General features: G+C 39.7%; 1 long non-coding RNA gene across 1 annotated transcript in view; it reads left to right on the top strand.

Moving 5' to 3' along the window:
* The window catches only part of LOC115296349, a 475474-nt gene that overhangs the window by 39618 nt on the left and 419226 nt on the right, over positions 1–16630 (top strand). The gene's annotated exons all lie outside the window — the stretch shown is intronic.

The raw sequence follows: 16630 nt of genomic DNA, 5'->3' as shown, positions 1-16630 counted from the left end.
GGGTAAATCCCTAGCAGTGCTCTTGCTGGGTCATAGGGGAGTTCTACTGATAGTTTTTTAAGGACCCTCCACACTGTTTTCCAGAGTGGCTGCACCAGTTTACATTCCCACCAGCAGTGTAGGAGGGTGCCCATTTCTCCACATCCTTGCCAGCGTCTATAGTCTCTTGACTTGTTCATTTTAGCCACTCTGACTGGTGTGAAGTGGTATCTCAGTGTGGTTTTTGATTTGTATTCCCTGATGAGTGATGCTGAGCATCTTTTCATGTGTCTGTTGGGCATCTGGATGTCCTCTTTGGAGAAGTGTCTGTTCAAGTCTTCTGCCCATTTCTTCACTGGATTACTCATTTTTTGAGTGTGGAGTTTGGTGAGTTCCTTGTAGATTTTGGAGAGGAAACACAAAAAACTAATAGGCAACTGACAGAATGGGAAAAGATAGTGACAAATGGCATATCAGCTAAATATTTATTTTTGAGAGAGAGGCAGAGAGACTAAGTGCAAACAGAGAAGGGGCAGAGAATCCAAAGTGGACTCTGCTGGTAACAGAGAACCTGATGTGGGGCTTGAACTACAAACTGTGAGATCATGACCTGAGCCAAATTCGGATGCTTAACCTATTGAGCCCCCCAGGTGCCTGACTTTATTAGTGTTTATTTATTTTTTGAAGAGAAAATGAGATCAGGGGAGGGGGCAGAGAGAGAAAGGGAGACAGAATCTGAAACAGTCTTTGAGGTGCCAACACAGAGCCCAATGTGGCTTAAACTCACAAACTGTGAGATCATGACCTAAGCCAAATTCAGAGGCTTAACCAACTGAACCACCCAGGTGCCTCTGGAAAACAATTGACTTAAAAATTTTGAAGTACAATTAACATGCATTGCTATATTAGCTTTAGTGGTATAACATAATGATTCAGTAATTCTGTATATTACTCAGTACTCACCGTGATAACTGGAATCACCATCTGTCACCGTACACCATACAATATTATTATTGATTGTATTCCCTATGTTGTACTTTTCATCTCCATAGCTTATTTATCTTCTAATTGGAAGTTAGTATCTCAATTGTGTTTATCAATTTCACCCACCTCCCCTCTTTCAACCACCAGTTCTCTGTTTTGTTTGTTTTTTGGTCATTTATTTTGTTTTTTATATTCCCTATATAAGGAAATCATGTGGTATTTGTCTTTCTCTGTATGACTTCACTTAGCATAATGCCCTCTAGATCTACCCATGTCATTGAAAATGGCAAGATTGTATTCTTTTTTAATGGCTGAATAACATTCCTTCATATACACCACATCTTCTTTATCCATTTATCTATTAGCAGATGCTTGGGTTGCTTCCATATCTTGGCTATTGGAAATAATACTGCAGTAAGAATAGGGGTGCATATATCTTTTTGAAACAGTGTTTTTGCTTTCTTTGGGTAAATACACAATAGTAGAATTACTGGATCATGTGGTATTTATATTTTTAATTTTTGAGAAAACTCCATACTGTTTTCCACAGTGGTTGTACCAATTTACATTCCTGCTAACAGTTCACAAGAGTTTCCTCCTTCCACATCCTCACCAACACTTCTTATTTCTTAATCTTTTTGATACTAGCCATTCTGATAGGTGTGAGGTAGTATCTCGTTGTGCTTTTGTATTTATTTCCCTGATGATGAGTGAGGGTGAGCATCTTTCATGTGTCTGTTGGCCATCTGTATGTTTTCTTTGGAAGAATGTCTATTCATGTCTGCTGCCAATTTTCTAATTGGATTTTTTTGGTATAGTATTGTGTATGTTCTTTATATATTTTGGATATTAATCCCTTATTAGACAGATACATTATTTGCAAATAACTTCTCCAATTCAGTAGGCTGCCTTTTTATTTTGTTGATGAATTCCTTTACTGTTCAAAAGCTTTTTATTTTGGTATAGTCCTAACAGTTTATTTTTGGAAGAGCAATGGACTTTGAATCTTAACTTTGTATTGTGCAACCTTACTATAACTTCTTATTAGTTCTGGAGTGTTTTTGTTAGTTCCTTCAGATTTCCTACAGAGATAATTATGTCACCTGTGAACAAAGTCAATTTTATTTATTCCTTCCCAATCTGTATACCTTTCATTTCCTTTTCTTATCTCATTGCAGTAGCTATGACTTCCACTACAATGTTAAAAAGCAATGGTGAGAGGTGACATCTTTTCCTGGTTTCTGATCTTAATGGGTAAATTTCAAGTTTCTTACATTACATATGGTGCCAACTTTAGGTTTTTTGTTGATATTCTTTATCAAGTTAAGAAACTTCCTCTCTCTTCTTAGTTTACTATTTTTCTTCTGAATAGGTGTTGGATTTTGTCAAAAACTTCTTCTGCATCTATTGATAGGATCATGTGATTTTTCTTCTTTACCCTGATGATGTGATGGATTAAAAGAAATGATTTTCCAGTATTGAACCAGCCTTACATACCTGGGATAATTTCACTTTGTAGTGTTATGTAATTCTTTGTATACATTGTTGGACCTGATTTGCCATATTTTGTTGGGAGTTTCTGCATCTATATTCATAAGAAATAGTGGCTTGTAATTTTCTTAAAATATATTTGGTTTTGGTAGTAGGATAATGCTGGTTTTATAGAATGAGTTATAAAGTATTCCCCCTGATTCTGATTTCTGAAAAAGATTAGATAATGGGTATTCTTTCTTCCTTAAATGGTATAATTCACCAGTGAACATGTCTGAGCCTGGTGCTTTCTGTTTTGAAGATTATTAATTTCTTTAATAGATATATCAGATTGTCTGTTTTTTGTTGTGTGAATTTTGGCAAATTATGTCTATTAAGGAATTGTTCCATTTCATCTAGGTTGTCACATTTGTAGGTACAGAGTTGTTCATGGTATTTCTTTATTGTTCTTGTAATGTTCATGAGATCTGTAGTGAAGTCCCCTCTTTCATTTCTGATATTAGTAATTTGTATCTTTTCTTTTTTCTTAGTTAGCTTGGCTAGAGGCTTATTGATTTTGCTGATTATTTTTAAAGGACCAGTGTCAATTTTTTTCTCCATTGACTTCCTATTTTCAATTAGATTGATTTCTGCTCTAATTTTTATTATTAATTTTCTTTTGTTTACTTTGTATTTAATTGCTCTTCTTTTTCTAGTTTCCTAAGGTGGAAATTTAGATGAGTGATGCCACAGATTTCTTTTATGTTGTGCATGTGTCAAGATTTTATTCAATTGATTAATGAATTGTACAATGTTATCACCAATTCAGAGGAGGTGTTGAATAAAATTTTTAAATGCTTAGTCAACCAAAGGAATATTGAAGAGAGATAACTAACAGATAGAAGGCAGGTTAATATCCTAAGGGTAATAAACTGATTTTTAAGGTTATGGTTTTTATTCTATAGTATTTATTTATTTATTTATGTTCACCAGGGAGAGATCAGGTGGATCTCTTGACAAATTTTATTTGTATTGCGCTAAGCAGCAATCTCTGGCCTTTTGTTCTCTGACAGAAACTATTTGCAGTGATACCAGTTTTTTATAAGTTAGTGTTTACCCCTACAGAATTGTAAAATAGCCACATCAACCAAAGGTACCAGTTAATCTACAAAAGATCTGCTAGAAAATGCTAAGCACTCCACTGTAAGGTCACCTAGCATCTAAAAGAACATGAGCTGGACAGTAATTAAAGTGGTAAAAATATATTTTATTTAGAAACTATTGCAACAGGGGACATAAGATCTCATACAGAAATGGGCTCAAATACAGCAAAGACAAGTAAAGATTTATAGTTGAGGAGCCATGTGAGAGTCAGTGTATGGAAAATGATTGAGAAGAGATATCAAGGGTAAGGAGATTCTTGCTATAGTGACCTAACAGGAGTTCTGTTGCAGTCAGGCCAGTCATCAGATATCACCTGGAGGTTGGTAGGAATTGAGGAATTTGTTTAGATATGAATTGTGATCACGTATCAAGGGTAGGGAAATTCTAGATAAATTGACCCAGCAGGATTATTAAAATTAGACTCTTTAAGGATGGACGTGGAAGCCCAAAGTTGAGACCTAGTTGAAAAGAGGGCTCAGAGGAACCTACATAAAGTTTAATCAAGGCAAGTGTCTTTGTCATTAGCAATCTCTTTTGTCTGTTTCCAAATTTTGGATAGTCATTTCTTGTCACATTGGACCCATGACTGAAAAGAGGACATGAGCATTGGGAGACAGGGAGGGGTATTTTCTGTAATCCTCAAAATAATATCCAAACTCCTCTGGTGGTCTACTTGGCCTTCAGAATCTTCTGGCCAGCTTGACCCCACTTCACACTCTCTCATTTGTGACCTAGCCACCTTTTCTTCAACATGCTCAAAGTGCTTTCATTCCTGTTTCCTTGCCCAGAAAAAGCCCTGGCTCTACCCCAGCCCTTGGAAGGTGAGACTATGGTACATCCCACAAATTTTGATAAATTGTGTTTTCATTTTTAGTGTATTTCAAAGTAGGTCTGAGAGAGATTTAAAAAAATGGGGAAAGGTGCAGACAGTGTGAGCAGAGGCATGAAGGGAGGGACATCATGATGTGTAGGGGAAGCAACAAATTCCTGCATGTTTCTGCAGGGTAAAATATGACAACAGGAATGGTGACAAATGAAATCAGTATGCAAGGAGGGGCAAGATCAAAGACACTTCCCCTACCACATTAGGTTGAATTTTATAGCATTTATATCATAGCTAGTTAGAAGCAGGGAAGCATTTGAAACTTCTGAGAAGTGAAGTGACATGAAGAAATGTGAGCTTTAGCTGGGTAGCTCAAATTTCACTGGCCCCTCCAATCTGGCATACATGAGGCATACATGACTTAGTGATTATAAGAGAAGTTAGGAGGCTTTCTTTCTGAGTCATCCAGACAATATTTATTGAACTACTGATTCCTGGAAATGCTCTAGGTGTTGTAAATAAGTAAATGGTATACAAAATCCCTGCTCTAGTGCGGAAAGCAGGTAATAAGCAAACAAGCACAGGAAGCATGTTCGGGTAGAGGGGCTGCCCTAGTATATGGCAAGCGATGGTGGACTTATGAACCAGGACAATGGGAATAGGGATATAACAGAGGGAACAGAGGTCACAAGTCCTTTGATCCTAAAAACATTCCATGTCAACCTGTGCCAACCCAGAGGTACCTGTTGCACTTATTTCTGTGCTTGTAATTATTTCTGGAAGACTCTATGCCTACAAAAGCAGTGTTAGACAATGCAATCTCTAATAGAGGGTTTCACTGATTATCCTGTGGCAGAAACATAAAATCTCTCAGTCTCATGCACCAGAGTGAGGAGGTGATGATAGACTTGAATTCTGTGGTTACATAGCTCATGAAGGCAGGGAGAGGAAAGAACATCCTGGGCGGGAGAACACAACATGAGCCAGCTTCCAAGGTCAGGAGATCATGTCAAGTTTAAAGAAGAGGAAAAAGTTCAGGATTGTTATGCCTTTCTAAGATTTGTAGAATGGCATGAGCAGAGGTAATTTTAGAAACATTCCACGGATGGCAGGATAAAGAACAATTTGAACAGTGGAGACATTAAAAGCAGGAAGGAGGGTGCCTGGGTGGCTCAGTTGGTCAAGTATTTAACTTTGGCTCATGTCATGATCTCAGTTCATGGGTTCAAGCCCTGCACCTGGCTCTCTGCTCTCAGCATGGAGCCCAATTTAGATCCTCTGTCTTCCTCTCACTTTGCCCCTCTATCCCTTGTGCATGCTCTCTCTCTTTCTTTTTCAAAAATAAGTAAACATTAAAAAATTTTTAGGGGCATCTGGGTGGCTCAGTCAGTTAAGCGTCTGACTTCAGCTCAGGTCATGATCTCATGGTTTGTGGGTTTGAGCCCCATGTTGGGCTCTGTGCTGACAGCTCAGAGCCTGCAGCCTGCTTTGGATTCTGTCTCCTCTCTCTGCCTCTTCCCACCCGTGCTCTGTTTTTCTCTCTCAAAAATAAATAAACATGAAAAAAATTTTTTAAGTTAAAAAAAATTTTTTTTAAAAAGCAGGAAGAAATTTAGGGCAATGGTAAGGAAGGAAGGAGATCCTAGAGGGAATAGACGAATAGAAATAAATGAAAGGTTAAAGTCCTAGATATCTCCATGAGGTAGAAGGGAAGGCATTATGGAAAGGAAAATATAAGACAGCCAAAAGTTAGGCATTTGTTAGTGAGTAGGATATAGGGATACTTTGTGTAAAACTTAAGGGAGAGTCCTGAGTGATGGAAGATTGAAGATGTGACCCTGAAAGTGAGAAACCAATATCTAATGGCTAGTAAGAGATGAGGATAAGGATGAGGATGAGGATGTTAATGATGCGTGACTTGCTTTTAGTTTCATGACTGGAGAATATAAGAGTAAAAGCCTTAGTTGGAGGTGATATAGTCACTAAGAACATGGACTGGCACATAGAGACACTCAATAAATAAATAAATGAGGTACTGGGTTTCATATATTTCCCTTTGACATGAGTTATACTGATGCCAGAACAAGCTTCAAGTTGCAGTCAGAGTCTGGCATAGTTTAACATAGGTGGGGAGGCTCTCTGATCCAAGTGAGGGCTGTTTTACCCCGTTAAAATTCTCATTACCCTCAGGGATTTGGTTTGAATGGTTCTTTGTCATGTGTGTTTGTAGAGCACATTTTTTGCCCCACATCTATACAGTACATATCATGGGTTGAAACATTTTATGACTTGTTTTGCCGGTTTGCCCTCTGTTCTTTCATGATAGTGACTCAAAGTATCTGAAAAAGCAAAATGGTGTGTGAAACCTTGAGCTGACTCTACTTAGAGGCGTATTACAAGGTTATGCTCTAAGTAAAGGGGTAATTGCACATCCTTGCAATATAAGTCAGAGGCCCAGAAGGAAACAGAATAGGATAACTTAAGGTTTTAGTTAAGGGACTATTTACAAAGGTGTGGGCAAAGCTTGGAGGCATGACTGGGGAATTAATAATGGTGCTAGAAATAGGGTCTGAAGGATTGGAAGGGTGTGGAGAGTGAGAGGAACAACCAGGACAGAGAGTCATATGGAAAGGCTGCCTTGAGAGAAGCTGGGATGTGAGGAACTTTGCTCGTTGGTGGAGGAAGGAAGCTAAGGGAAAAGATAATTTCCTGTTCCTCTCTCTGTCACCTCTTGTCATCACCAGACACAAAGTCCACTAGTAACTCGAGGGCAGGGGGTTCCATGGTGTGGCCCCTTACCTAGCCTCCAAAGCAGAGGAGAGGAGAAAAGGAAAGAGGGTTCCAGAGCTGCTGACAGGTGTGCTATCTCAGCACGCTGCCTTTCCTGTTGGCTTGTCAGGGCAAGTGACACTCTCCCAACTTGTCTGGAAGATTTACTCATCTCTAAAAGACATGGTAAACTATATCTAGGTGTAGATAAGGGATGAGCCCAATTTGTTTATATGTGCCTTGAATTTTCCCACAACGGCTAAGAACCCAGACCATAGGAAATAATGGGTAATGCATAAATGAACATATCACAATAAGGCCCAGTGGTACACTTAAGGTACTCAGAGTAAAACAATATGGCAACATAGAAGGCCCCTGAACTCCTATCTTCCCATGAATACATTGAATATAAGTGACACATAAAGCAGTTACCTCTGAAAGAAATCTAGGAACTAGCTGAGCAACTTCTCCATATTAGCTGTATGAGAAAATATTCACATTGAAACAGGTAGGAAAGGCTAAGACAGTCTTGCTATAAACCACACTACTGATATAGCACCAGATACTTGAGAGGGAAATCATAATTGCCAGATTCTTCTTGAGGAGTGAAGGGTTTGACCCAGCTTTTAAGTCTTCCACCAGAGGAATAGCCCTTCAAAACATCTAGCTCTGAAAGCCAAGAGAGCTTGCATCCCTGAGATCCACAAGACTAAAACAAAGGAGCAGTTGCTCACCGGTGGGCATATGGGGCACTCACTGGGGCTATCCCCCCATCCTCCCTGCCCAGGGCTCCACACAGAGAAAATAGGCAAAAATGTCCATCTCCAAGATATTAGCACACATCTAGGGGCTAATTGGAATCCTCCCTGGAGACTGGGGAAAGTGGCAGACACCTCTTCTGTCTTCTCCCTCTGGCCTGATCCAAGTGTCCAGTATCTCCCTGGAAGGAGCTTATGTACACATCTGGCATGCCAGCTTTTGTAGTTGTTCTCTGAGAAATGGGCCCTCTGGATTTGCCTGGCTCTGAGCCAATAGGGCTTGTATTCACAAGTCTTACAGGAAGTAGCAAATAAAGAAGCAGTTCTTAATGGGCAAAAGAGCAGCTCTCACCCTCCACCCCCAGGGTTATAAACCAGACTGACACAGAGGAAGCAGGCAACAATACTCATCTTCCAGTTTCTCCCTGAAAGAGTATTAACTACAAACTTTCCCAGCTACTGCCTGGGGGTCCAGCTTCTAATTACTGTGCATCTAGGTGCTGAATGCAATTCTCTCATTTGGAACACTGATGGGTCTTGGCATACCTTCAACTGCTGGGAGCTTCTAAGAATAAAGAGGGTGGTTTGGACACTCACAGAGGTTTGAGAGACAATTAAAAGCTCAGGCAGGACTGATTGATGAGGTTTTCATCTCCTATATAGGAACACTCCATCAAGACTGGGAAAGGTAACTGTTTGATCTCATGCTCAGAAGCCAACACAGAGAGTTAAGGAAAATGAAGAAACAGAGAGATATGTTCCAAACAAGACAACAAGACAGATATCCAGAAATAGATCTTAGTGAAACAAATAAACCATTTACTTGATAGTTCAAAATAACAGTCATAAAAATGCTCACTAAGCTTGGGAGAACAATGCATGAACAAAGTGAGAATTTCAACAAAGCGATGGAAAATATAAAAAAAGTACCAAATAGAAATCACAGACCTGAAGAATATAATAATTGAACTGAAAAATGCAATACAGGGGTTCAACAACAGACTAGAACAAACAGAAGTAAAGATAAATGAACTTGAAGACAGGCAATAGAATTGATCTAATCAGAGGAGCAAAGAAAAAAGAATGAAAAAGTGAAGATCTTAAGAGACTTATGGGACATGAGTAAGCAAACAAATATATGTATTATAGGGGTCTCCAAAGGGGGAGAGAGAGAGAGAAAGGGACAGAAAGCTTATTCAGAGAAATAATGGCTGGAAACTCCCCTAATCTGAGGAAGGAAATAAACATCCACCAGAAATCCCAGAAGTTCTAAAGCGGAACCACAGAAAGTTACATAGAGACATATAATTTAAATTGTTAAAAGCTAAAGACAGGGAGAGAATTTTAAAAGCAGCAAAAAAGCAGCTTGTTATGTGCAAAGGAACCCCCATAAGACTGTTTTCAGTGGAAACTTTGTGGGCCAGACAGAGTGGGATTCAAAATGCTGCAAGGAGGGGGAAAAAGCCCTGCTAATCAAAAATAGTCTTCCTGGCAAAGTTGTCATTCGGAATTGAAAGATGGATAAACTTTCCAGACAAACAAAAGCCAGAGTTCATCACCACTAGGCTGACCTTTAAGGAAGGCTTTAAAATGTATTCTTCAAGATGAAATGATGAATACTAATTAGTAACAGAAAAACATATGGAAAAATAAAACTTATTGATAAAAGCAAATATATAGTTAAGTTCAGAATACTCTAATGCTATAATGGTGGTGGGTAAGTTGCTTATAACTCTAGAATGAAGATCAAAAGACAAATGTATAAAAATAATTATAACTACAATGATTTGTTAATAGGCGCCCAAAGTTAAAAGCTGTAAATTGTGATATCAAAAACATAAAATATGTGTGAGAGAGTAAAAATGGAGCGCTTACAATTTTGTCAATTATACCTTAGTAAAACTGAAAGAAAAATGGAGGTACTTCCATGAACGGATGGTATGCAGTCGTTACAGTGTTTCAAAAAAGTTTTAAATGGCATGGGAAAATAAGTATGCTCCATTATGCAAAAAGCCCCAAATTTCTGTCCAATAATTTGCAAAAAAAGAAAGAAGGAAAAAGAATAGGCTTTTGTGCTTTCTACAATAAACCAGCATTACTTTAAAATCATAAAGAAACAATGTAAAAAACAGTGACCAAGAGAATAGAGCTGAAGTTAAGGTTTTCTTCTTAACCACTTTTAATTAGCACCTAGTAAGGATTAGGTTAGGAAATTGTCACCTGTGGCTCTTTGGGAATGACAAAGCTCCAGATGATCTGGGACATGGATCAAGGTCATTCCCATATTAGGTTATGAGTTAGAGTTGAGGAGGAGAGTGGAGACAGGGCTATAGGCATATATCTGTGCCAGCCTATGCTCCTCAAAGGGTGAGGGGAGCACCAGCTAGCTTTCCAAGGGCTTCTTCCTGCTCCCTCAGCAGTGTCATCTGTAAGTCATATGAAGGGATCCAGTAGGCTGGTGGTTTCTCTATAAGGGTGCATCTCACTGAAGAGAGAACAGGTGGATAAAGGAGCCTTAGAGTGGGTGATCCAAATGGAGAAAGGCCAGAAAACAGAGGGAGTGTTGGGAGTTGTCCTCTACAGGGCTGGATCCACCCAAGTCAGAATCAAAGCTGTTCTGACTAGAGCTGGGGTAGTCATCCATCCTGGACTTTGCACAGGCTTATCGGGCATTAAACTTATTAAGACAAATCTGCCTGTCTGTAGGAAGAGGAAGTTTTCATATTTTATTGCATTTGGCTTTTAGCCTCACCTTTCCTCTGGTTTGAATCAAAGTTGTATGCAGTCTTTCCCTTAACAATAGTAACTGGTTTTCTTTTCCTTTTCTTCTTTTTTTTTTCATTTTTTTTTTGTGCAAAGCTTTGTGGCTCTCAGAATCAGCACTGTTTATTTTGAATTCCTAGCCACAGCTGCACTAGGTGAACTGGACTAAAAGGAAATGGTTTGGAATACAATTTGAGGGATTGTGGTCTGGAGAGATGTATTGTTTTAGTTTATAAAATGAAGTGGCATTTTTTCTTGCCACATGTCTAAGAAAGTAGAGTGTTTTCTGTGCCCAGTAAGGACTGACACCTGTGATTCCCTTTCATCAGCTAGGGCACACCAGGGAGCTCTCACCCGTGTTGTGGTACCTGTGACCCCTCACTCAGGTTTGCCATCAGATCTCTTTGACAAACAGAAGATAGGGGGAAGCGACTCGCTTTAGTCACCTACCTCAGATCATACTGTGAATATACTTCTCTGCCTGTCAATTTTAGATTCATTCCAATTTTGGGAGATAAATGAAAATACCTCCTATTTTTTATTTGCATAGCATGGACAAGCCTCAGCCAGTCTCTTGAACTGTGGCCAACTTAACTCACCCCTACCCCCCACCAGTAATGTTCAATTATTCCATCAAGGCTGGAAGACAGGGGCAAATTGTGTGAACATAAAAGATTATATTGTTCCTTCTTTCAAAGTTATTGCTGGATTCAGAGTTTAGATGTCTATAATTTTCTGCTACAGCGATAAAAGATGCTTTTAACAACATAACTTATCTTTGGTAGCTCCTTAGTATTGTTCTTTTAGAAGCAAAGTTGCTTAAGGATAACACTAGTCATGCTATTCCTAAAGCTAATCCCCAGACTGATTTTGCTTTCTTCATTTATTAGGTAAATTGGTAACCATGCTGATTAAGGACTCTAAATTAAGCCAGTCTTCCTTTTGTTTTGACAAACTCCTGGCCACCAATATAACTCATCTGGAATCAGTAACAGAGGATACATGTCTAAGGGCTTCAAGTGTTTGGTTAGAGCTGCATCAATTTGATGAGTCAACCAAACTAGCTTCATTTCTGAAGACATTTCAGAGTGCTGATTTACTCAGCTGGTTGTACTTTCCGAGGATGTGATTCATAACATCCAAGCGAGGGGAAAGAACAACATTTGAAAGCACAATTAAGAAGGGGTAGATAAAATACTGTTCTTTCTAGTAAACCTATCTTTTATGATATGCTGTGACTACTTCTGGCATATCTCTCTGGGGTAAGGGTTGGAGATGATGCTTTTGAGGCTTCATATGTGGTGTGAGAACAGCTTGCTCCTGCCCAGCCTGAGGTCCTGGGAGAGGAGAGATTTTCTGTTCACTGAAAGACTGGGGAGTAGGCCATTTTTGGTGTTGGGAACATGTGACCTGTGAGGATTCACAGCTAAAGCCACATTTCTGTACCTTGCTCCAGGGCTGGCCATGGAAGGAAGCCTGCTCTGGTGACAAGGATCCAGTATGCTCACTATTTCCCATCTTGTCATGTCACAGCACTCTGGTCCTTCTTTACCAAGGAATCTTTCCTGGCGCCCAGCTCCAGCTTTGCTTTTCCTTCTTAGGTATAATGTTTAGAAAACATTCCAGCCTCTTTGCCATATAGGCTTTTATTTCCTCCCATCACAAAATTTTATGGGAGCCAGATGCCTTGTGCTGACTTGTCCATTTTGATGTATTTTGCAGGAAAACTTGATTCCACCTCAATCTGGAATGCAGCTTGATTTAGAGATATATATGACTAGGTTCCACTAATTCACTTATTCATTCTTTATATATTACACCAGTATTTATTAAGTGCCAGCTGTGAGGGAAATACTCAGTTATTCTGGCTTCTGAAAACCATGGACATGGGCTCTGTGGGAAGAGGAGGAGGTAGGGTTGGGTCCTATGTAATACTGGGACAAGTGCCCCCACCCCCTGATGGTTCTTTTAATTATCAATCCAACAACCATAATCATGTTATTCCTAGTATGACTAAGTTTCTTCTTGGGGAAAAAAGAAGAGTGTTGATTTTGCTTCTAGGTTGGCCTAGGGATGGAACTGGCTAAACAGAGGCAGGAACAGAGACAAAGGTGTCTCAAGGAAATAGACTTGGATGCCACAGCTCTCAATGGTGAAGACACAAAATTTATCCAAGATGGTGCAATCAGGAGGTTTGAGCCACATTCATCAAATTTGTCTGAGGGCAAAGAAATCCTTAAGTGGCATCTTCTGAGTTTCAACTATAAGTTATTCAGCTTATAGCCTCAGAGCATGATGAACTTTCACACTCTAATTGGACAGAAAGACACATAAACAAATAAGCATGATATTGTATACTATTTGCTATGAGAATACTATAACTCTGAAGGAGAAGGAGCTCATTATTTATGGGTCTCTGAGAAGGGCTCATGGAGAAGGTAGAAACTGAGCTGGGGTTAAGTTGCTAAGACACTTGACAAGTGATGAGGAGAGGGAACCTACTATTCCAGTTGCAGGTAATAAGAAATACAAAAGCAAAACATTTTGATTAGTTCAGTAAGGCTATGTTTGCAAATTTAAGGAGAAAGGCTAGAACTATTGGTGAAATGCAGTATCAAAAGAGAATTCATGTAGGAAACTCATAGGTAAATTTTGTGGATTTCCCCTGTGGTGACCATGTAGATGTATCACTTAGATATCTCTTCAAGAGAGAATCCCCCGCAAGTGCACTTAGCTGACAATCTCCTTGCACTTGTAGTGCATGTGGGGTCCACTACTATTGGAAGCCATGGTGTTCTTGAGTAGCTCTCATGGATGACTAGCACAGTGGAAATCCCTGGTACTAGCAATTTCTGCCCACCAGAGACTCCCACAGGCATTCTTTGCTCCAGAGCCAGTCTCCATACTGGACTGGTCAAGACTCTTCTAGAGCTGCACCTCAATCTCAGGCTCTGTTTACATGATTCTCTGTGTTTTCTGCTCTTTTCGTGGTGTCATACTTGCAGTGTGGTCTTGAGCCTTACTTGCTTCTGTTTTCCTTCATAGTTTCCAGACATCACTTCCAATTAATCTCTTGTATTTCTAACCATCTTGCATCTGCTTCCCAGAGAACTTGAATTGACACTATTGATACCAATAACAGCCTGAGAAATCAAGTGGCAATTTCAGGGCTGAATCATTCATCATCCAATTGACCAGGAGGACCCTATTCCAAGTGGTTTATGGAGACAGGTGATCTCTGGCAAAATGTGGTGGCCCAATTGCTAATTTTTTAAAGTCAGTTCTGACTTAGAAAGACATCTTGGAGAAGGAAAATGCCCTTGAAGTACGATGATTCAGCATTTGAAAGGTATGGGGGAAAACAAGGCACACAAGGAAAATGAAATTGGCTTGTTATTACTTAGTATTGATGCCCTACATAGGATAATAAGAAACCAAGAATAGTAAAAAGACAGTTAAAATGTAGGTGTGAGAACCAGATGGTCTCCTTGGCATCTTACAAAGAACTCCTTATCTCCTACAAGTTGACACAACCGGGGAGCAAACTCATAAGACCGTTGAATCCTCAGCCAAGGCAGGTTTATTGTTAAGATCAGGGCGCAAGATGGGAAAACCCGAAACCCCGAGTCATGGATGAGGATATTTTGAAGGTTACCTTGAAGACTGTGACTTGCACCTTCCTATTAAGACCAAGCATTTATCCCATGTGGAAGGCACTGCTGAAGCCTATCCTCACCAAAGACATAGGTGCTCCCTCAGGAGCTATGCTCTGCCCTCCTTCTGACTCCAAAGCTGATAAGTAAGGTTAGTACCAGCAAAGTTGAGGTTGCAGGACCTTAAAGGGGAGGCGATTATGCTCTAGAGGAGCTTCAAGAGTTAGCATTCACCAGTAAGTGCCAGGGGAGTGCATAATTGGATTGGATTTCAGGGACACTTGATCAAAGCATGGAGATGTAAAACTGAATAAGCAAGAGTTCATTTATTTGGGGGACATTCTTTCAGGACAAGTCATTTAACATCCTAGCAAGGCCCCTGGAGGCTGGGGCAAACTTACTTCTAGAGTAGCTTTGGGAAGCCTGAGGAAAGCAATGGTTTATGTTGGCTGAGGTTGAAGTGCCTGCGTTGCAATGGCAGGTGGTAGGGAAGAGATTAGAAGTTTGAGGGAACTGGGCATGCTGAGTTGTATATATTAGGAGACCTGAATACCCACAAAGGTCCTATGGGAGGACACAGAGGACACTCCATTCACGAAAGCCATCAGGGCTCATACTGATGAGAGGGGAACTCGGTCCACTAGAAGTTTAGTAGTTGCCTCCTCGGTAGGCTGGGGCTGATGCTAGGAAAGGTGGTTATAGTTAGGCTTGCAGTGAACATGCTGGGCTCTGAAGCAATGAGATCCTTGGCAGCAATTAACCAACAAGAAGCCAGGGGGCCATAGTTACCATAGAAATGGCCAAGGGGGCATGGCTGCATTCCTTATAATCATGAATGAACACTTGACCTAAAAGATGTTTGTCATCAGGCCTTGGACAAAATTACATCACAGGTTTTCAGTTCCATTTTTCATCATTAAGATCTAATAGCTCAGAAATTGTCAGTTCACAGTACAACTCGAGATGCACAGAGGTTTAACTTATTTTTTTGACTGTAAGTGATCTTCTATTCCACCCAATCCCCTATGTACTAGTTAGTAGGGAAAAACTTAACCAAATGTCAATTGAATTTAAGCCTGGTGTGATTGTATGAACTATGTTTCTAGAGGTGTTCATTCTCTCAGGTGGCTCTGTCTCTGGCTGCTTTCCTTCAAGCTGATATCGGTGCTTTGAGGAAAGAGTTTGTCTAATGAAGATTGGGAGCTCCATATTATTGTTAACTGATTCACAGGAGAAACAAATACGTAAACTGAAAGTGCCAACTAATTATATGACTCCTGGTCCCTTTCAGGGCATTTTTTTTTCTCAAGGACTCTAGTTGGTAAATTCATTCTTTTTTTTTTTTTTACCTTCTGTTTTATTGCTGTTTTTCACTCAATATTCTTCTGCATATGTAATATCAATTTTGTATTTATTTTAATGGCCACATTGTTTTCTACTGTAATGGTCACTTGGTCTTTAGAAGTCACTCCCGATGACATTTTGAATTTTAATTTAAGGAAAGCTTCAAGTTTTATCAAACCTAAATTCTTTCTGTTAACTCAGAATTGGGGAAATATTCAGACTTAGAATTATTTGGGTTGGATGTTTCTTTCCCAAGAAAGTAAGAACAGCAATATTGAGGGTTTTTTTGTTCATGAAGTTTCTTTGTGCAGGGCTCACAGGATGACTTGTCACAGGGTCTCAGTATGTCCCTCACTTCGCCATCAGCTCCCACAAGTGACCTAAAATAAGTTACAATCTAAGGCCAATGTTTTGTGCAGCAACTTCAAGCCAGTCTCTAATCAGTATCTACACAGAACACACTCATGGTTAGAAATTTTCAAGCTTTCTTTCAGCACAAGGGAAAGTACAACTTGATTGGGTATGTCCCTAGTTTAGCATTACCAATGAGCTATTCCATAATAGCTATTCCATAATTGTCCTCCTGTCCCTCTCTTTCCCTACCTGCCCCTACTCTGTCTTTTAGATTGTTGTTGTCTTTAAATGTTTTCCCAAATCCCACCAGAGTGTGAACTCGTTAAGGGCAGCTGTTTCAGAATCTTAGATTGCCTCAGATTTCCCAGGGTGCCAAGCAGAGTAGCTTGCACATAGTTGTTGCTTAATGAGTTTGACGGATGAATAAATAAAACTGGGCTAATGGTGGAGCAGTAGAGAGGAATGGAGTGGAATGCTGCATAATCCATACCTTTTGAGTAAAATTGTATGGGGGATCCATTGTCTTTAAGACATGTGGGTGACCAACGCCATGAACTCGAAAGGAGGAA

The sequence above is a fragment of the Suricata suricatta genome, chromosome 7, assembly GCF_006229205.1.
Source record: "Suricata suricatta isolate VVHF042 chromosome 7, meerkat_22Aug2017_6uvM2_HiC, whole genome shotgun sequence".
Classification (NCBI taxonomy): Eukaryota; Metazoa; Chordata; class Mammalia; order Carnivora; family Herpestidae; genus Suricata; species Suricata suricatta.
Note: the sequence above shows the minus strand (reverse complement) of the source record. Positions and strands in the feature narration are given on the sequence as shown.